Source organism: Agelaius phoeniceus, chromosome 17 (genome assembly GCF_051311805.1).
Source record: "Agelaius phoeniceus isolate bAgePho1 chromosome 17, bAgePho1.hap1, whole genome shotgun sequence".
In the NCBI taxonomy this organism is placed as follows: Eukaryota; Metazoa; Chordata; class Aves; order Passeriformes; family Icteridae; genus Agelaius; species Agelaius phoeniceus.
This window is the reverse complement of record NC_135281.1, coordinates 12,086,894-12,108,191: the sequence shown is the minus strand read 5'-3', so window position 1 is coordinate 12,108,191 and position 21,298 is coordinate 12,086,894. Positions and strand designations below refer to the sequence as shown.

Genomic DNA, 21,298 nt, shown 5'->3' with positions numbered 1-21,298 from the left:
CCTTCTGTTCCCTCCCCACCACGGTCACCTGTAGGTAACAAGTGAGATGTGTGCACATTTCTGAGGGTGGTTTTAGGCAGGGTTTATAATGGATCTGGCTTTGAGAGGTGAGCAGATGAGCAACAGAAACTGCTCTGAGGTCACAAGAAATGTTGTGCCCGTTCTGGGTTTATTTGGAAATCAGAGCAAACCAAACTTTGCCTAGTTGGCTTGCTTCCTCAGGAGCAGCACCTCCTGGTTTTTTTCCACTTGTGTGTTTTTTCCTAATCCCAGTGGCAGTCATTTTTTTGGCACTTGTAGTTAGGAGAAAAAAAATTAAGTAATACATGGCATTTGTTTTGGCTCTGGTTGTGACTCATAAATAGGGATAACATCTGTGCTGATAGTTTTTTGTGATATATAACCAGATTGAATGAACAAAGTTTTCATTTATTGCTGTTCTTTTGCCATTGTTATATTTAGGGAGCTCCAGTGTAACGAGTGAAAATATATGCTTATGTATATTGCTCATGAATAGATCAGAATTTATATACATCCTGCGAATTTCAATTTGGCCACTGTATCTTTTTAAACTAAAAATGGCTTATAGCCATTCCCTGAGCCTAAAACTTTTTCAGGATCCTTCCCAAATCTTAGTCTCTTGAAGGGGGTACTGCTGCCAAGTCCACACCATTCTTTTAATTAAAGGACAAAAAAAAGAGAAGTGAAACTTCCAGTGGATGTAAATCCTGATAATCCTGAAATGATGTAAATCGGTGCCGCTCCTTAACTCATTGGAAGTATTCTGACTTACATCTACTGAAAATCTGGCACATAATATTCCTGCTGGTCCTTTCTTCTGCCCAATAGCTGCTCTACACAGAGTTGGCACGGTGGACAAAGCACTCTCTTACGAGCTGATCGAGGGTGGCACGGCTTCCAGCACTGCTGATTCAGCACAGCAGAGGCCATTTTCCTGATTTCTTTGTGAGTTAGATTAAATTACTCTGCAGGCTGGACTGGAGCCACAGGCCATAGTTTTACAGCCTTATAACATGGTATCCTAGCCCATGGCATCTGAGAGGTCTGGCTGTGTGTAAAGCTCTTCTGCTTTGCTGCAAAGGATTTTTGGATTTGGCGCTTGGCCCCTTTGTGAGGCTCACGGCAGCAGGACTGGAAATATTTTGATTGTCTTGTTGAGATACACTAAAGTGGGGCTCTGTTAATGGAGGGAAGGGACATCCTGGGGGTCAGGTTAGTATGAAAACTCCACTGTGTTTGTCATGGCAACGTTTCTTTAGATTTGCCTTACAGAAATGCAGGATAACAAATAACAAATGCGGGATTTAATGAGTATAACACAACAGGAGCACCAGTGAGGCAAGGAGCTTGTGCCATTTCAGCTTACCAAAATTTGGGGAAATCCACTTCCCTCCCTTTGTGCCTCAGTACATTTCTCACCTAACGTGAGCAGGTTTGGAGCTGAACCAAGGGGGAGCAGTGGGGAGATGCCCTTTGTGGTGAGCTGTGCCCTGCTCACATCCCACAGGGCTGGGATGCCTGTGGCTGCTCTAACAGGCACATGGGCAGAGGCAGGAGCTGGTTTTATGTTTTCTGTTCTCTGGCAGCTGCTGGCTTTGTGCATTTCCAGAGCAGAGCCAGCTCTGCTGTGCTCTGCAGTTGGGCTCCAGGACTGCAGCTCGCAGTGAAATTGGTCCAGTTGTCTTTGGCCAAGTCCTGCTCTTGCTCTGATTTACCCTTTCCCCTCCAATCCTCGTGGTTGCAAAAGGGACCCTGGCAAAGGGAGAAAACAACTGTTAATGAGGAGAGAAAAGGTCAAACAGATCAAGTAAAAGTCATCCTGCTTCCAGCATAGAGAACAATCAAAGCTGATCCTGCCTAAGCCAGGTGTTGGACTGAAGATGAGACCAGGCTTAAGGAATTTTCCCCATAAGTTTGGAAGCTTCACTCTGTCCTTTCTCCCTCACCCGACTTCCAGGCACATTGTTTTATAGTTTTAAGGGGCTTGCATTGTATCAGGATGGGCACCCCACATCTGGTTATCTTGGAGATGCATTATTGCCTTTCAGCTTTATCTCTGTAGTCTAAAAATTAAAAGAAAAGCACCACCAAACAAACCCTCTGGTTTTAATACAAAGATGAATATATTTTTGCAAATAAAAAGTATTTTTCATTCAGAACATCAGGCAGCAATTCTCTGGGTGTGATAAAGAGGTGAAGTTCATGTTGCTGGTTTCAGTGCAAAAACAAAAGTGGGCAGATCAGGAAATTTGTTTCTGAGTGGTTTTTTTCTATTTTCTAAGCCCTAGTTCAGTCTCATGGACTTTGGTAGAGCTGCTGCACAGAGGGTTTATCTATTGATTTCTGAATGTATTGTGCTGTTAATCTAAAACCTCTTTCCCCAGTGGAATTTCTATTCAGAAGGCTCTAGTCAAGCTCAAGAAAGTTATTTGATTTGGGGAGTTTGAAAGAATAATAAAAGAAGGATTGATGCAGTTGGATTTTCATGAGCTCAGTCTTCTAGTAAAATAGACAGGCTTCTTCCTCCTGTGTGTGTCTGTGGTGGTTGGCTCATTATTTAGGAAGAAAGCAGAGTATGGAGATCACTTAAGTTTTACTGCCTGAGAATTTTGCAATTATGAAACTTGTTCAGAAGAAGGTAATGAGAACAGTTTTGGTGATATAACAAAATATAAAAATTAATGGGTTAGTGCAGCTTTGTCTTTCCATAAATTTGTGTGCTTTATTTCTTAGCAATTTGGCCTTTCATGCTAATTTTTAAACTAGTAAAAATTTAGTGCCAGTATTTGGGAAATCCATGTAATTTCCCAATAAGACATATGTGGCAAGGGAATTGCACCATATAAACCAGGGAACTTTGTTCCTCAGATATTTCCACCATCCTTTAAGTATTGAAGATTAAGTAAGCTTTTTAAAAGAGCTGAGACAGGAGAGAAGATGGTTCTTTATGGATCTTCTTGTTATTAAAATGTTCATTTCGTTTTCTGAGAACTGAATATGGGAATAAACAGTCTTTTATTACAATAAAAAAATCCCAAAAAGTACTTCCTGCCTTTGAGTGCACTGGTGTTGTCTATAGTGCAGGAGTTAATGAAGCAGACAAATGAGATGAAATTGGTAGTGAAGAAATAAAATTGAGGGGGTTTTTAGCTTTTTGGGACTGAGGTCCTGTCCAGCTGAAATCAGTTGCCCTTAACCTCACAGTGTCCATGGCTGGTTCAATAACAGGTTTATTCTGTTTCATTAGGATGTTGTCTATGCCAAGGAAGGCGGATTTGTATCTAAAAAGAGATTCCTTGTGAGAATTCCCTGTCTCTAGAGTGCTGGAGTTTATTAGACATGATTATTTTTTTCCTTGGGTTTGGAAGCACACTTGTTGCTCTTATTTATGCAAAAAATGCAGCTCTCTGGAGGCATGAGATTAACCTGAGGCATTATTTCATTGCAGACCCAGGTGGGAAGCTGGAAGTTCAGAGTATGCATGAAGAATTATCTGGATTTGAGGCAAAATGTTGTATTAACTGTGCAGTTAGTCTTTGTCAGTAGCATTTAGAGTTTCTTCAGCCCTTGTGGTGACTAACCTAGCAGAATTTATTGGTGAATAGTTCAATTTGCTTAAATGGGCTCATTTTCTTGAGTAGGCAGAAATTACATCTTCTTTAAGAATGTCTCAGATTTAGTTCAACTGAAAGGCCAAATCCAGATTTGACTTGTTTTTGTTCCCAAACACCTGTTTAAGCACTGGGTGAGCAGGACACCCAGGATTTGGCTGAGGGAACTGTTCAGAGGGACTTAATTTCTGGAGCTGGGGTAAAGAATTGCATTTTAAGACTGGTCTGAAAACTCAATTTTGAACCAGATAGGAAACAAGAGATTCTTTTTTTTTCTTTTTGTCCTTTTTTCTTTTTCCCCCCATGTAGAAATAAGTGCTTTAGAATATCTGAACCATCTACCAGTATCATTTCACTGCTGAGAATTGGGTAACTGTGTAAAATTATATTGACCTGAGGGGATTGAAATATAGAAGTGGCCGTGCGCTTAACTGTGCAGGAATCAAACTGTTTTACTGATAACATTTTATTGATTCATCTTCTCTGGGTGTTACAAGTAGCCTGAAGCCTGGCAAAATGAGCTGGCAATGTTTCTGTGTTGTGGACGTTGCAGTATTGCAGCTCTTCGTAGGTATTGAAATTTTATATATGGGCTGAGAGCTCACGTAATTATTGTGATTTGTAATGACTGAGACTGCAGATGGGGCTTCCCAGAGGCTTCATTTCAAGCTAGATAACTGGTAATTTCTCTTTTCTGTTTAAGAATCTGTTGTCCCTCCTTTTTTTCTGCAGCTGCTGAGGTTTTTCTCTGTGAAAAGCTGAACCGTATCTCTGACTTAATGAAGATGCGTAAAATGATTGAAATTGCCTTAACAAGGCAGTGCTCTATGCAGAGCAGCAATGAAAATGTGTCTTGCTGTTTGCAAGGGATACTTTGTCCTTTTCATAAAGAAACTGTGCCTTCCCACCCTATTATAAAAATAATAACAATTAAAAAATACCCTTCTTCTGACAAAGCTTTAAGAAAAGGAACGGCTTAAAAGACCACAATGGCAGATTGTGAGTGCAACCTGCATGTGTTGACTAATTAAATTCTTTTGAAAGAGCTAATTTCATGTATTTTACTTAATGAAAGCTTATTTAAGATTTTAATGATGTGGGTCTTTTCTCTTCAGCAGAATGCCATATTGACTCATGACATATTTTTACACAGGCTTCATTCTGCCGTGAACAACAGTGGTTGGAAATGTGAGCACTTGATAAAATATCATTAAATTAGCTCCTTGTAGTTGCAGATTTTTATTACGCTACTTTTATTCGCCGCGATATGAATTGATCGCGTTGCACTTGCTGGTTTTAAAGGTGCAGCTTTGTTATTGATTGTGCTACTTTATCTCAGGTGCTTCATCAGCCTGCTGGCAGGCTGGTTCCCTCTGCAATTTTGGGAACTACTGGCTTTGTGCATTTTTTTAATTCTGCGCCTTTTGTCTGTGGGCATGTGTTTGTTGTTGTAAATAACTTAAGAGAGATCCTGTTCTGGGGTTGTACAGAGCCCTTGTGCTCAGCAGCTCTGCTCTGTCCTGGGGCTTTGGGTGCTGCTGGAGGGAGGTGAAACACTGGGTGTCCCATGTGAGGGCACTGCTGGATGGGTTGTTGTCCTCAGCTGATTTTCCAGTGAGATTTACCAACACAGACAGAAAAATCAGTTCTGCTCAAACTTTATAGCGTGTGCATTTGGAGCACGGGCTTCATCTGTGGGTGTAATTGTTGGCAATGTGATATGTGTCACAAATAAAGTCAGAAAAACAAGAGCCTACATCTTGGTTAGTCAAACCTTTCAGATATTTTTCCACATTAACATGAGTAGTGGATTTCTTCCACAAATCTTGGAACTCCCAGACCTATTCCAATACTAAACGTATTGGAAACGGATTGCTGTCAAGAGTTGTCCATCTAATTAAATTCCCTTATTAGCACCAGAGCTGCAGACTTCCAGAGAAGACATTAGTTGAATAATCTTTCCAACTTATCTAGGTTAAAACTAGGTGGCCTTTCGTAAAATGCTGAGCTAAAAGTTCAGCAACAGAATACATAAGTTCTAGTCCCCCTTTTTTTGTGATCTGTGGTAATTCAATATATTCTTTAAATATAAATTGGTATTTCAGCTGTTGTGTGGAATATTTTCAGACTTCAATTATCACAAGCTCTCGATGCTGCGAGGACTCTCACCTCACGCTTCAGGCTGAGGGCAGTCCAGCACTGATGGCTGTTATGCATTAATAAAATTTTTCCTGATTCATTTTGGCATGTTCTTAGCCAAATATAATCATCTTCTTGTCATAAAGTCATGCTGATCCACAGAGGTTGTTTGTGCTCTGTACTGGTGATTGTTGTATCTTTGCAGGAGAAGAGAATATTAAGATTTTGACAGAGAACCAAAACACGTGAGGTTTAATAAGAGCCCTGATGGATTTCCCAACAGGTGGGGGACTTGCCCTTGGAGGGAGCCACCAAATGGAATGGAATATGCTTTGACCCTTGAGCTCTGCAAATGGGGATTGACTGACTCCCAGCAGATGTGCCTTAGCCCAGCAGAATCCCCTGACCCTCTGGAATGTGAGGGCATCCAGGGTCCCACTGCCACGTGGGAGGGCAGGGAGGGTGCAGGAGGGAACGCCTTGTTTCCTTCCAGAAATGGAAAGGAAAAATGTCTTTGTGTCAGACAAAAGACCCACCCTAGCACAGGGTTGGGAATGGAGAGCTTCATAGTAACACTGAGCAAGAGATGTTTAAAAATTGCCCGAAGTTTCAGGAAACAGGATATTTGTGCTAATTAGACTATTTGCCTGTCATCTTTATTCGCTATTTAAAAACAAAAAGCCCTCAAGTGAAATCAAAGCGTGGTAGAACATATTTCTTGAGTCTCCTTGATCAAAGCTTATAAAAGGAGGGAAATACTGCTCATAACTATTTCCTCAAATTCAGATGTGAGATATATTCTCTATTGTAGTCCTCTCTATTGAGGACTTGTGTATAACCTGTGGCAAAGTGATGGATGTCTGTCAAGTATCAGACATCCTGCTCCTTTCCAGAGGTACATGTGATGAATTACTATTAGTTCTGTCAGGATGTGACAGAAATAAATGTCTTCAAATAAAAACAAGCTTCAAACTAAATGTGAATTGTTCTTACTTATTAACTAACACTGGTTCAATTGTGCACTTGTCTTCTTCTTTATCTACCTCTTGATCATTTCTTAGATTGCAAATAATCTCTGAGATGGAGATCACCATTTTTCTGACCTGAGCTTATAAAGCAAATGCCACAGTGGGATCCTGGCCATGTGTGAGGTCTCACAGCTTTTATCTTGAAGTCAATAATTAATAAAACAAACAGGAGATGCCTTTGGGTAGCTGTTCAGTCTCAGATGATGTTTTAGAGCAGGGTGATACAGAAATTTGTTCAGGAATTTTTGATGCATTGTCTTTTGGTTTTGTTTTGGGGTTTCTGTGTTACTGTTGTCTTTAACGACGTAGTTTTTTTTTTGAGAAAGTGAAGAAGGCATCCTCTAGAACTGAATAATTGAAAACGAAGATTCTTCAAGCTTGATCATCTATGAATGGGAGAAAGTAATAAAAGAGAGAGGGAAGCTTACACTTGTCTGGAGCCAGGTGGGAGGCAGTGGTCACACTCGTGGCCTTTAGAGCAGGACAGACACCCTGAGCTGCCTGGGACCTTGCTTGGGTCAGCACTGCTGCTCCTGAAGCCATGGAAGTTCTCTGTGTCTGGTTGTGCAGTCCTGAAGGAGGACTAGCAAACACCAAGGAGAATGGAAAGAAGCCTGCCAGTATCATGAAATGAGGTGAGGGGAAATTGTATCTGCAGGGGCAGCCTGCAACCACTGCCGGCCACTGATGCACATCCTCCTCCATTCCCAACTTTGTGATTGGCACGGGATGCTTTTGCAGAAACCAGCTGATTCCTTTGTTTCTTTTCATTCTGCACCTTCTCGATAAGGGAATGAAAGGATTCCTCCCTGGATGTGTTATTCAGCCTTGAGGCTCCTTACAGAACCCAGCACAGCCTACCGAGGAGAACAAAGCACCAGCGTGCTGCCCCATCTGCTCACCCACCCAGCCAGGCTTTTGTGGGGCTGGGGAATGCCATCAGCCTCAAGGATTTCCTGCTCTGGGAGCTCCTCACCTGTGCTCCAGTGGCTGACTCCTTCTGAGTTTGCAAGCCACAAATTTTGTGTAATTTCTGCCCAGGTGACTTTAAAGGATATTTTAAAAATTGTGTCTGCTACTCCTACACAACATTTTAAAGAAATAGGTCAAATCAGAAGAGTTGTCAGAATGTGTTTATTAATCTGTAAAGAATAAAGGTTCAAATTTGGGTGCTCTAAGTGGTTTTGGATTGGCCACAACTTGAGTTTTAGATCCATCTTGTGAAATTTCTCACCATAAAAAACTGACAGCTAAATGTCTTTCAAATTTATGGATTTTTAATGGATTTTCCCTTCTTTCCCTAGAAAGGAAAGAGAGAGAGAGAGAGAAGGGTGTGCACTTCTCCTCAGAGGCATGCCCAAAACTGGAGATGAAAATGAACAGAGGGAACCAGGAGAGTTCAGTTAAGTGTCTGCTGGGTTTCAGGAATAATTCAGTTTAATTTATGGTGATAACTTCTCTTCAGCAGTTGACTTGCTGTGACCTTAAAGAAAGCTCTTGCAGACGGAGCTTTCACTATTTCTGGGAGAAGTTTTGTACTTTGTGCATGCGTGGTTTACTGCCACAGATGGGTCCCCCTGAATTTGGAGGCCAAAGGCAGTAGCAGAAGGTTACGAGATGGCACTGCTGCATAGTAAGTTTCTAAAAACAAACACATCAGTTTTTACCAGTACCCTGTAAGGTCTGGTTCAAAAGATATTTAAAAACTGGAAAAAAAAAAAAAAAAAAAAAAAAAAAAAAAGTAAACCACAAACACACAAGAAAAGGGAAAAAAGGATGTGTTTGCCTGCGTGCATGCAAGTATCCCTGGAAAGTTGATGGGTTCATTTTTACTTATTTATGGGCAAATTACAGAGGTGCATCTGTTCCTTCTCTGTATACAGCCAGGCATCTCAAATTTCTAAGATACTTCTTGACATTCTTTGAAGATTTAATGCCAGGTGGAAGATCAGTTAGAATTACAGATATCTTGAACTTTGAAAATAATGCTTCTGCTGAAAACTTTTTTACTTCTGCTCCCAAATTTAATGAGGCACAGTCTAAACATCATAGTAACTGAAGCAGCAGAAAGGGGACAAAAAAGCCAACCCGACAATTCACAAGAAAATATTTTCACATGTTTACAGTAGAGCCAAAATATTTGTGCTGTGTTTATTTAATTCAAATGCTTAGAACTATGTCATGTTATAAAAATAGTATTACTGGAATAAAAGAGTGCCCTGCAAGTCAGATACCTGAACAGGGAACACTCAGCTGGAACCCAGTTTTTACAATTTTTACAAGTTGCTTATACTGCTATCACTAAAGAGGGCAAATAATTTTGGATAAAGCTCTCTTTGCCTGCCATTAATTGTGAGAGTTAAGTATGTGCCTTTAGATAGCAAACAACCTGATTTGCATGTACAGTCAGGTATCCTATAGCCCTTCTACATCTTAATTGTGTCTGCCAAGGGGGAGTTTTGGTTTAGAGATCACACCTCTAAAAGTGGAGAACACCAGGTTGTGCCTCACTGGGACTTTGCTTGGCTTTCCCTTTTTCCCTTAAGCGATCACTCATTCAAGTAAATATATTTGTGTGTGGATATATATATATATAAATATATATATATTTATACACACCCCCTTTGAAAGCATGGCCTGAGGAATCTGACACTGGCCATCAGTTAGTGGATTTTGCTTAGTAATTGCTTCATCTATTCAATGCTATTGAAAATACCCTTGAGCAGAACATAGCTGCAGGGGAACAACACTCTAAAGCAGCAGCCTAATTAATGAATCTTATTGCCTCTTAGACGAGCATTATGCAGCTGGCCTTGCTTGTCAGGATGGATCTGTTCTTGCAACGTTATGTGTTTGTCCAGGAAACTGTGTGATTATCAGAGAAATGAATGAAGCAGGATTGGTGTGTTTGGGTCTGTGGAGGCAGCAGGTTCCCTTTCAGCGTGCAGTTGCACTCCTGATGGTGCAGATGTCACCAGCATCTCGTGTCTGTGTGGGACAATAAAGGAATTCTCCTGGCTTTTATCTCAGTAGCTGTGACCGAGATTATTCCTTGCATTCAGAGGAAGTGAAAACAAAGTAGTCACAGCCAGAGTCTGAAAGCAGGCAAATTGTTTTCATAAAGTAGAAGGGTGAGCAAAACTAAAGCAGGAAAGGATTTTCTTTTTCATTTAATATTTTAAAAAACACAAGCTGTTGTGCGTGTCCAGAGAGCAGCTGAGTTTTTGGGAATGGTGGTGTGGCATGTTTGTCTCCAGCAGAGTAATTCAAGCAATAATACCTGCTGGTGATGGCTTGTTTTCTGAAGATCTTCTGAAGGAAGTTATTTTCATAACTAATTCTTCATTCCTGCCTTTAAAAGTATTGAATGCTGTGTTTGGGATCTGTATTGCTGAAATCATTGTAGCAACAAAAACTGTAGCTCTGGGTGCAAGTCAGAGCTTGTGTTTCCAACTGAAGTTACAGACAATTTACTGAGTGATCAAGAAATAAAAATTCTGAAGCTGCACCAGCCCATTTTTTGATGTCCTTCCAACCTTGGTTACTCTGTGATGCTGTGAAAAAGGCAAAAACACTTCTAAGACTGTCCTGCTCTTCTTTCAGATCTTTTCTGAGTGATACCAAACCTATTGCAAAACCCAGTTTTGCAAGTCCCCCTATCACGTGGGGATATGAGACCCCGCTTTAAGGACTCCCATATTGCTTATAAATCCTTTCACTTTCTGTGGTGTTTTAAAATGTAATTTTCTGCTTCTCAGTGGAGACTTGCTGAAACCTGTGATTTCTACTTGGCCTTAGGAGAGGTCTTCAGATAAAATAATTTTCATTAGAAAATTCCTCTGATGGGCTTATGAACTTTTAATGTGAGATCATCACTGAACCTTTTTTGTGTTCTCTGAAGTGACCTTGGCACGTGGTGAGTTTTGATCCTGGAGCATTTTTCCTGGTTGGCATGTTGGTGATTCATGTGGCAGCTTCTCTGCTTCAGCCTGTTCCTGCCTGAGCTGCTTGGCCTGGCACAGATCTGCCCCACTTCTGCCTTCCCTTTATAGCTGCTTCAGGCATTCCTTGTCTACATTGTGGTGTCAGCTTCTTACTTTGTTTTTTTTTTTGGTTTTTTTTTCCATGTAGGGCAACACATGAACACACCTCAATGTGAAATTTTCTGAAGAATTTTTAATGCCTGCAAGTGGCACTTGAGTGGCTAATTCCAATAACTCCGGCAGTCAGTTGATGAAGCATTCTTTGCCTTATGATTTGAGTAATAGAAGTAGTTGCATCTGTGGTTATATATCAGAAAAATAGCTTACCCAGCTCTTTTCAGTGCCTTTGATTCATTGGACGTGACCACAACACTGTTTAGTGCTGGTCAGTCGTTTTCAAGTCAGTGAGCATCTGGGTTGGTCATTAGCCAGCCGAGAAATCAATTAGGGCTGCTGGGGGTGTGTTTGGAGGAGAGGATTGGAATACATGAATTCTACTGATCCATTGTCCTGGATAATCAACATCCACACAGATCTTAAAGCTGTGTGAGGACTCCATGGAAGTTCCTTTCTGCTCTTGCACCTCTGTTCCACCAAGAGTGGAATCCTCCAGCCAACAATGATGGCAACTCTCCGAGGTTCCAAATTCCCAACTTTGTTAAAGCAATGAGATAATTAATAAAGCATAAATTGTTAGCATTTTTCTGTGGAGCACTGCCGAGGATCCATTATTTTATTTAGTGTATTTGTCTTAAAGTGATTATGTGACTAATTATAAGGCTCACTAGTCTGTTTAACAGGAGTCCAAATAATTATAATTTGTTTGCATTCCCACCCTGCGTATTTTCATACAAAAAGGAAAACATTTTGTTGAATGATTAATCTTGTGCATGCCTCTCTGTATGTTTAGGAAAATTAAATGTCTCATTTTTTGTTCTAAATGAGAGATTTTTGGTTTTGCTACTCTTGTTCTCAAGGTGCATGGGTAAATTCTGAAGAAACTTGAGGATAAAGCCACAGGGGGAATGTTGGGCTCTTAGGGATGGAGCTCAGTATGTTCCCAATAACGTCCATAACAAAATTCCTTTTGGTGTCAAATTCTTTTGCATAATTTATATTTAAAAAAAACGGGTTGAATTCTTATTTACAGGCAATCTTGAAGCAAATGAAATCCTTCAGCCTTGGAAGCAATTTGGCAGCCAAATTCCGTTGCTCTTACTGGAGTAATTGGAAGGACAAAATTCATAACAGGCTTTTCAATAAATGCTCAATTTAGGGCACCTTGGAATCAGCAGCAGCATCATAAAACCCTGTTTGAACTTGGAACATCCAGAGAATGTGTTATTTAATGTTAGGAAAAAATTTGTCAAGATTTTATAAAAAGCTCAGCAAATTGAGGCAAAAGTACTGAAGTCACTTTCAGAGCTGCACTTCAGAAAATGGCTCAAATGAGAAGTCAGCACTGTGAAGTTAACTCCTTGTTTTATGGCAAAAAAAAAACCAACAGAGTTGTTTTTAGGAGTCTACTTGGAAGTTTGCTGAAGTTTAGGTAGCGAAATGCTTGCTTATAAAAAAGACCCAGCAGAAAAATCACAATTTCAAACTCAGATAATAGTTTCTGAAAATAGCTGGGCTGCCAGAATGTCAGAGTCAGGAATGAGAAGATTGCTGAGGGGAAATGGCAGAGTAACAAGGGGCCCGAGGAGACGCGAGGAGCTCGCGGCTTCATCTTGGTTTGAGGGAGAGAAAATTGCTTAGTGCTACTTAGAGCATCTCTCATTCAAAGATCTCAAAGCTTGCTGAACCAAACATAATCCTTTGAAGACAGGTACAGACTGATGATCACTGTGCTTGTCCTCCTGCTGCTGCTGTCCCTGCCCTGGAGCATCCTGATCTCTGGGCATGGTGGCACCGCGGAGCTCAGCACGAGAGGAAAGAGGAAAATGCACTTGGGGAGAGACTGGGGTGACAGAACACACTGAAATGCCATCACTGGAGTCTGGACACCACCGTGCTTCTAATGAATAAATAAATAAGTCATCAAGTGCAGGTGAAGATATCTCCTTTCTTCTGACATTCGCGTTTGTTATTCTGCCAAATGTTTCCTTTCCTTGTGAGAAAATTGGAGCAGCCAAGATTCTTAATATTAAAAGACCTCAGCGGAACTGTTAAAATTCCATTCTGTTCAAAATTTTAATGCCAGTTGGCTGAATTATCTCTTTATAATTTTCTTCCTCAGTGCATACGTAACTGCATTAGTTAGTCATTTACCAACAGACTTGAAAGACCAATACCATTAGCTGGAAAAATAGCTAAAATTTTTGGTTTTTTTTTTTCCTGTAGGAGAAAAATGGAAGTGCTTCTTGATTTTTGATGATGGTAGTAGTGGTAGTATTTATCTTTTTTCTTTTATTTTCCCCCACACTTCCCCCATAAAGCATGAACTCCAATTTTATCTGCATTAGTGTGAATAAAAACAGTGCATCCTCAAGCGAGATGCATAAATATAACCCCTTTTACTATGCAAGTAATAACTGCACTCACAACTCTCCTAAGAGCTGCTACAATGCACAAACAGGTCCTGAGAGCACATTTGTCATGGTAATTTCTAATACAGACCTTCCCTGCAGAGTTGGCAGCCTGCAGGAAGACCTGGAGTGTGCAGGTCACACTTGGGGTGGAGGGCAAGGACATGGGGAGGGAGAGCAGCTGATGAGCTCTGGTGTTGATCTGAATCCTTTCCCTGATCCCTACAAGCAAAATGGTATTTGATCAGTGCTGATAATGCATTGTCAGGCATTTAGGAACATGAAACTGTTTATGCTGAGCTCCCTGAACCAGAAGGAGAAGGAAAGTTCCTAATGAACCTCCTGGAGAGCCGAGCCCCAAGCGTTGGGTCTAGCACTGTTTTTTTATCTGATGCCAGACGGCTCTAAATAGGTCTTAAAGCAGCTCCAACAGTTTATGCTGTTTAATAAATCTAATCTGTAAAACAGGTCACGTAAAAAAACCTAAAAACTTTTCTTCTAATTACAGTAAGATTTTATTGAATGCACATTATACATATAGATCATAATACTTATTAAAAAAAGACTATTAAGATTTTACAGTTCAAGATTTTACAGGCAATGGGAACAGTGGAAGCCTAATGCTTTCTGAGAATCATATCTGCATTAGCAAGATAAAGGACAATTTAGGAAGATTACAAAAGCAATGATTTAGAGTACAACATAAAAATCTGCTGAGAACTAATTCGCAATGCCAGCTGCTGCTAAGCTTCTTAATCTTTATCTAGTTCAATTAAAATCTGAATGTTTGGGATTTCATTAACAACTGGGGACTTGAAAATTACATGCACTTTTACACTGTATTCAACTGCTTATGCACGTTACTGGAAGTTGCCCGAAATGTCTTCAGGTAGACTTGAGATATAATTAAAACTTAAGTACTTAAAGGATAATGCAGAGGTAAAAGAGGATTATTTTAATTTTTCTGTCAGATCCAATTGACAAAAAAAGAATCTCTCACGAGCTGAAACGAGTTGCAAACCAGTCAGAATTTTAATGCAGGGGATATTTATGGACGATTGTGCAATCAGATGTGCAGATCAAACAGCCTCATTGGAGGGCGGAGTGAATTGGATATTGTAATTGTGCCCTGTGCTGCTTGTGGTTTTCTTTTGTGGAAAAACCACTTCACATCTATCGTTCACTTCTGTACTGATGTAACCACGCTGCTATCAATTAATTATGCATTTCAAAGAATCTGCAAGTAGGCCTTTCTAAAATTAAACTAAGCAAAGTGATGAACAAGCTTTTAATCACTTAATACTGTGTATAAAAAATAGTTTCTTTCCATTAATTCCTCAAGAATAATTCTTCTAAAAGTTTTTCAGATGTAGGAAAAAGCTTTTTTTTTCCTCTTCTCCCTTCTTCATTGCTTGTCTCCTATTTTCCATGGAAAATTTACCCATCATTGCCATACCTGCTAATTTAAAGGAGGGAAGTGGAATAGCATTGAGCAGCTCTGTATTTTGAAGCAGTTCCTTGAAAAGGCTTTGGATATTTGATGGTGCACAAGAGCACTGCCTTTTTCTTGCCTGTGTGATGGAGGTGTCATGCTGGCTGTGGATGTCATGCTGTATTTCCAAGGGGAGCTGATGGAAGTGCCATGGGCATTTATTTATCTGTTCATTCATTAGAAGCGTGGTGGTGTCCAGGCTTTAGGGTTTTGCAGGGTTGGGGGCAGCACTCTGGGATCTCCTAGTTAAACTCTGGGTCTAATCCTGAGCTGGTTTAAATTTTCAAACTGGAATGGATTTCTTTTTAATTATTCAGTTCTGATGATCTTAGGTGCCACAATAGGAGGTGGAGGTAAGAATATTTCCAGAATGAATGAGGGTGTTAATGGTGGTGATGTTCCTCTTGAGAGTGTTGAAGAGGTGTAGAGCTGCAGGATAATTGGTCCAAGACTTAGAGAGAGCCTGGATGTGTTTAAATGGTGTGTTTTGATCAAGTTAACTTTAAAACAGTGCAATGATAAGAAGAATCCCTTCAGTAGCAAAATTTCTTAAAATGTTTGGGGAGTTGGTGTTAACTTTTGTCATGGTGCTGTTCTTAGCAAACTAAGAGAGTGAGATATTGCCTGCCTGGCTACTTAATGGGTTTTTTATTTTCCCTTAAAAAAAAATCATGATTGGAAAGCAAAACCAGTGTGTAGGATTACTGCTGTATATTACTTTAAATAAAAAACAAACGTTTTTACCACCTTCCTGCTTCCATCATACTTTTAAGTGGAAACATGTGACCAGGTAACCCAAGGCAAGTGGAGAATGCAGGAAAAGAAAGTGAATTTTGAGTTGGGCATAATTTGGCCACAAGGGTAGCTAATGTGTTCTGCTGTCCTGTGTCCTGTTTGTGACAGGTCTGGGGCTGATCCTGTGGCTTCAAGGAATTGTAATCTACCTAAAACCTTCCACATCTGAATGCTGAACCCAGGGAGATACGCAGCATTTTGTCTGCAGAGATCTTAATTTATCTGCTGGGATGGGTGTCCTCAAAAGAGCAGAAAATCTGCCCTTTCCTCTTTACTGTAGAGTACATTGAGTCCTTAGAGGCATTTCTTTAACTCTGGAGTTCATGATGTGCTCTTAGAATGGATCACCCATTCTGCTATGATGGTCTGGAATTGGGATTTTACTCCTTGCATTTGGGTACTGTCAGAAATGGAGAGGATGTTATCAAAGATTAAAATCAGCTTCTTTCTTTTTCTTTCCTTGGAAAGAGAAAACTGAAATAAATAAAATGAGGGGTATTGATATATCACAAATGGAAACAGTAAATGTGTCACTGGGGAGATGAATGGGAGCTGAGAGCAAAGATAACTACAGACATGAGAATTATCTGTACCTTTGGCTTCAGATATTGAAATCTGTGCCATGGATTGATCCTGCAGGAATAATAAATACACATTATCTGTAATTATTCTCGAACTTCATAAACCTTACTTTAATAACACCCTTTGCATCAGTTTTTTTTTCCTGAGATCTTTTCTTTTTATGACACTGTCAGGCTTTTTAATTTTAATTCCAAGAAAATTGTTCCAGCTGTTACGGATTTTGTCCCATTTCTGTTCTCTGGAGGCTGGGAGTTCCCTTTGGAGAGCAGGTTGGAAGGTTTTTATGTCTGAGATGATTTTTTTTTTTTTAAAGAAAATTGCAGGCAGTGAATTTGCAACTTTTATTACAAATGCAGTTTTGGGTGTAAAAAATATTTATTTCTTAACTTACATCCTACAGTTATTATTTTTTTTATTTAAAAGTATGATGTCAGATAGGAAAAATGTTCTTGTTGCTTGTGTTGTAATGTGTTCTTTCATCAGTGGACACAATCGAGTGGTGTTTGAGTTACCAGCCCTCCCATGGCTGCACACTGAGCTGGGATCAGCATGGATATTGAAACTATTTATTGGGTTTCTTCTGCTGTTATAAGTGTGATCACATTCCATGATGTCCTGAGGTCTTAAAATATCGAGAAACAGCAGTAAGCAGAATTTCAGGCTCAGCTTTTCTGAAGAGCAGGAATTAAATACAGGCCAGATCATTCTTGTGCGTTCCTGGTGCTGCGCTGGCTGCGTGTTGTGAGCTGGGGATGCTGTTGAGTTTTAAACCAAGATTTGAGTGCACAGATTTATTTCTTAGAGCAAAACAAACCCCTCAGACTTCTGTCATTTCCATCACTCAGGTCTCCCCCTATTCCCTGATAAGGTGGGTACCCAGCTGTGGGCTCTAGGCCACATCTGGCCAAAACTGGCTGGGCCTGTGGCCATGTGAACAATGTGGCCATGCTTCCTTCCCAGAGGAAGCAGAAACGTGAGTTTTAGTGAAAACCCCAAATGTTTCACTGGTCCAGAATGAAAGATTCAGTTCTCATGCTAATGCATGTCTCCATACTACTCTAACTTGTTTTAAAAAAAGTAAATTTTTAGTATGAAAAATAAAAACCAAACCAATAAAAAATTCTCTGTCCTCTTCTTCTCTTTTTTAAAATGAAACTGGAATGATTCTAAGTAAATTCTCAGGGATTTTAGCCCTTGAGTTGATTTTTTTTCTCTCCTACAATTTAATTTGAAATTTTGCATTTGCTAATGACACATTTTTTACTCTATCTGAAGATTGCCATCTACTGGCATGTAAGAGCTTTTGGGGTCTGTTAATGTTCATAAATTTGAAAATTCAATAAGGTTTGTTATTTTCTCAGTTGATTTTGTTGATTTCAATATGCTTTGCAGGGGAGGGGCAAGAGTAGAGGAAACATTAGCAGCATTTACTTGATCTTACCAAGTGCTGTGCAATGTCTGCTTAATTAAAAGCACATTATAACAACATATTGATGCTTCCCACATGAATGAGCTCTCTATTCCTCCAAATTAAGTCATATTTCTATCCTGCAAGAACAGAAGAACACATTAATAAAAGTTTAAAAATAGATATTTTTTTCTAAGCATTTGAAGTGATTCTGACCTTCTGGCATGGTAGCAGTTAGGTAGCTCAATAAACTACAGGGGGTCGAATTTAATAGTGTAATTCTAAAATTGTGGGAGACGCCTCTCCCTCCTCAAGCTAATTTGTAGGTAATCCTGAAACTCCTTAAATCTCTAGCCCCTGGTGCCTCCCAGCATCCTCCCTACTCAGCAGGGCACAAGGATCTCCAGAGGAACTTCATTTTCTCCCCACAGCTGTGATGGGGCTGGTGCCACATCCCCGAGCTCTGAGCAGCCGTGGGCACTGATCCTGTGCTCCAAGGCTGAACATTGGCACTCACCTGGCACCAGCATCACCTCCCAAACTGGGGGCAGCTGTGGCATCGCTGGGCTGGTGGGTTTCAGGTGTGTGATCAGGCTATGAGGAGTCCAGGGGATTGGGAGTTGGCGTTTGCTGGGGAGCTGAGGGTTCAGTCTGGATCTCTGGCAGGGGCTGTGACTGGAGCAGATGAGAATTCTCCCAAGGTAATTCTCTTTTCTTTGTCCAGTTCTTTGATGTATCTTGATGGTGAGGTGCTCAGTGTGCTGCCTGGTCTGTATTTTACATTTGGGTGTCCATTTTCTGCAGGGAAGGACTTGGGCTCCTTGTGTGGGGCTTTGCTTTCCTTCCCAGGCATGGGGCACCTAAAATTCAGCTTTACCTGAGCTGGCTGGTGTCCTGGCCTGCTAGTTGTGCCCTGTGTGGAATTACAGCTCTGTAAACAAAGGTGTTGTGGTTGTTGTTGTCCCAGAAGGGACTGGGCTGGTTTTTGGTGAAGGTGGTGTGAAGTGATGGGGCTGGTTTTGCTTTTAGTGATGCTGCCCATGAAACCATCCACACTGAGAGGGTGAGATGGGAAGTGTGGATGTGCTGCTGCTTTTTCAGCTGCTCTGGAGAGCCCAGGAACCTGCCTTGCTCTGGGAAGGTGCCCTGTGTCGTGGGGGTGAGGTGTGGGTGGTGTGTGATGAGGGAGCTGTTGCTGTGCTGTAACTCCCTGAGCTTTATGGAACTGGAAAGGAAACAGTTGTGTAAACCCTGTGTAAATTGCAGAGATGTTAACTAAAGCTGTCCTGGGGCTGCCTTCACTTACATGCACTGTGGTTGTTGATTTCCTATCTGCTATCCTGATTTTATTTGGGAATTTGTTGTGTTTCTGTGTTAGTCATCTTGATGGTGTTCACCCCCCCTTAGTATTTGTTGGTTTTTTCTTATATAAGAGGGCTGATCTGCAGAGAAAGATGAAAATAATGGTAAAACAGCATATACATTTACATAAAAACATGTCTTGAGGTTCTTCTGCCTGAACTCCATGAAGGGTTTTTATTTATTCTGGATGTTTTTGGCGCTACGCTTTGATTTCTGCTGGATAGAGAGTTGTCAGTTCCACGCTGTGGATACATTTGCTGCTAATTATAAACAGCCTTCTTGGCTCCTAAAGGCAAGCAGCCTTTCCACCATTTGCTCACATAAGCCTGTTTTACAGTTCTTTGGTGTGCAAGTGTTTGGAGTGCAGAAGAGTGGGGAGGTTTATTGAGGGGCCATGAGGCACGAGCCTCCAACCTGCAGCTGAGCTGGATGCAAAGAGTGAGAACAGAAATCTGCCTTATCTGAGGGTGCTTCTGGTGTGCACCAGATCCATGCCAAGGTACTTGTGACTGAAGAGCTGGCATTGTGAGCCCACCCATCAAACCACTGCTCCCTGTTCCATCTCCCTGCTAAAGAGAAAATTTACCTCAGGTTTTGGGACCTTTTACCTCTCATCAGATAAATATTGACTTTCTCAGTTCTTCAAGCAGCAGCCTCTGAGAGGCAAGTCTTGATTCTTCTTCTCCTGTAACAATCTCTACAAAGGAAATGCGTGTTTACAGTGGAAAATGGAGCAGCACATTAATGTGGTGATTGATTGACAGGAAAATGCACTTCTGTGATTGATGAGACAAATGCATGTTGCTCACAAAAGCTCTGAGGAAATATGGTCTATACCATACTCATTATTACAGGTTTTTAGTGTGGGTTTTAAATTTTTTTTTTTATTATAAGCAGTCAATTTACTTCCAATTATAGTACGAGCTGCAGTAGATCTTGCTGTAGTAGTGGTGGTTAATCACAGATCAACAGGCATAAATCAAATCAGGCAAGTCTTGGCTATTAAGAGATGGACCATTCATTAACAGAAGCACCTGCATTGTTCTGGGCTCCTCCATGGCACACACAAGTCTCATTTCCCTAAAGATATTCACAGTGCTGGCATTGGCCTCTAATGCATTTCAGTATCATTAGATGCACTGTGGACTGAAAATTCTCATGCCTGTGTGAATTAGAGGAGTAGTTTGAAGTTTCTCTGCTGCTGACTTGCCCCAAAATTGCTGTCAAAATGCAGATCACGAATTATTCAGGCATACACCTCTTCTGTGGATAAGTATATTAAAAGGTGGTGGGATGAGAATGTTAAATACAGGGAGAGACTCTTTAACTTTTTTTTTTAGTGGTGATAGAATCTTACCCTTGATGAGTCCTGAGCTGAATTTTAGCAAAAACTTCACACAGATCATTTTAAACTTGTGAATTACTGTTGCTCCTGTGGGGTTTTTTCTCCTTAATTTTTTTTTTCCTAACATTTGGGATGGTTTTGGATGAGATAAATTCAGTTGTACTAATGTCTGCTGTAGTTAGTTCTCCTAAACAGTCAGTGCACAAGCACAGCTTTTATTTTAAGTGAAACTGAATAAATCTTTGGGTGGTGTGTGGTAGGGGGAAGGGCAGCAAGAGGAAAGAAACTCACCTCCTTTTCAGCTGCTTGGTTTTGGGTTTTGTTGGGTTTTTTTGGTTTGTTTTTCTTTTTTTTTTTTTTTTGAGAGGTCTTCTTTTCATTAAAAAATGGTCTCTGTTTTGAGAAAACAAAACCCTGTACTTTCTAAAGGAACAGCAAGCTGCCTTTTGGTGATGGTTTAGCAGGGTAGTCATGTTGTTGATGGATTCCAATGTTTGATAGTAAATAAACTTGTTAACAAATGAAATCAAACATGAAACTGAATAACTGAGGGGTTTCCCCTGATTTGTTCAGTGCTGTGAAAAGGGATTGATCAAATGCCTGTTGCAATCTATGGGAGTCTGTGACTCTGAGGGGTTTTGGAACAGGATGAGAGCTGTTTCCAGCTTTTGGCTGGGTTTGTTTACAGGAGGGTGTGCTCACGGGTCACTGTGTGTTTTTTAGGCCCCTCAGGTGTTTGCTTGGTGGCTGTGCCCATCAAGGTGACCTTTAGTGACAAACAGAAAGGTGGAGAAGGGACCTGCTTGGTCTCCAGTGCCCAGCCCCTCTCACCAGTACCTGCAGGAGCATTTCTCTCAAAAACAGGAGTTTTCTTGCTGGGTTTTGTTTGCCTCAGTGGCTCCTTATCTGTGAGCCCACAAGAATGAGTCTGATCATTTACCACTTGTGTTTGGATGTCCATTATCAGGTCTGATAATGGGTTCCTCCTCCAGCATGGCATCTCT

At 40.7% G+C, this 21,298-nt stretch overlaps 1 protein-coding gene across 2 annotated transcripts in view; it reads left to right on the top strand.

Moving 5' to 3' along the window:
• LOC129127871 (cadherin-4) overlaps positions 1-21,298 on the top strand; it is a 421,144-nt gene that overhangs the window by 14,700 nt on the left and 385,146 nt on the right. The gene's annotated exons all lie outside the window — the stretch shown is intronic.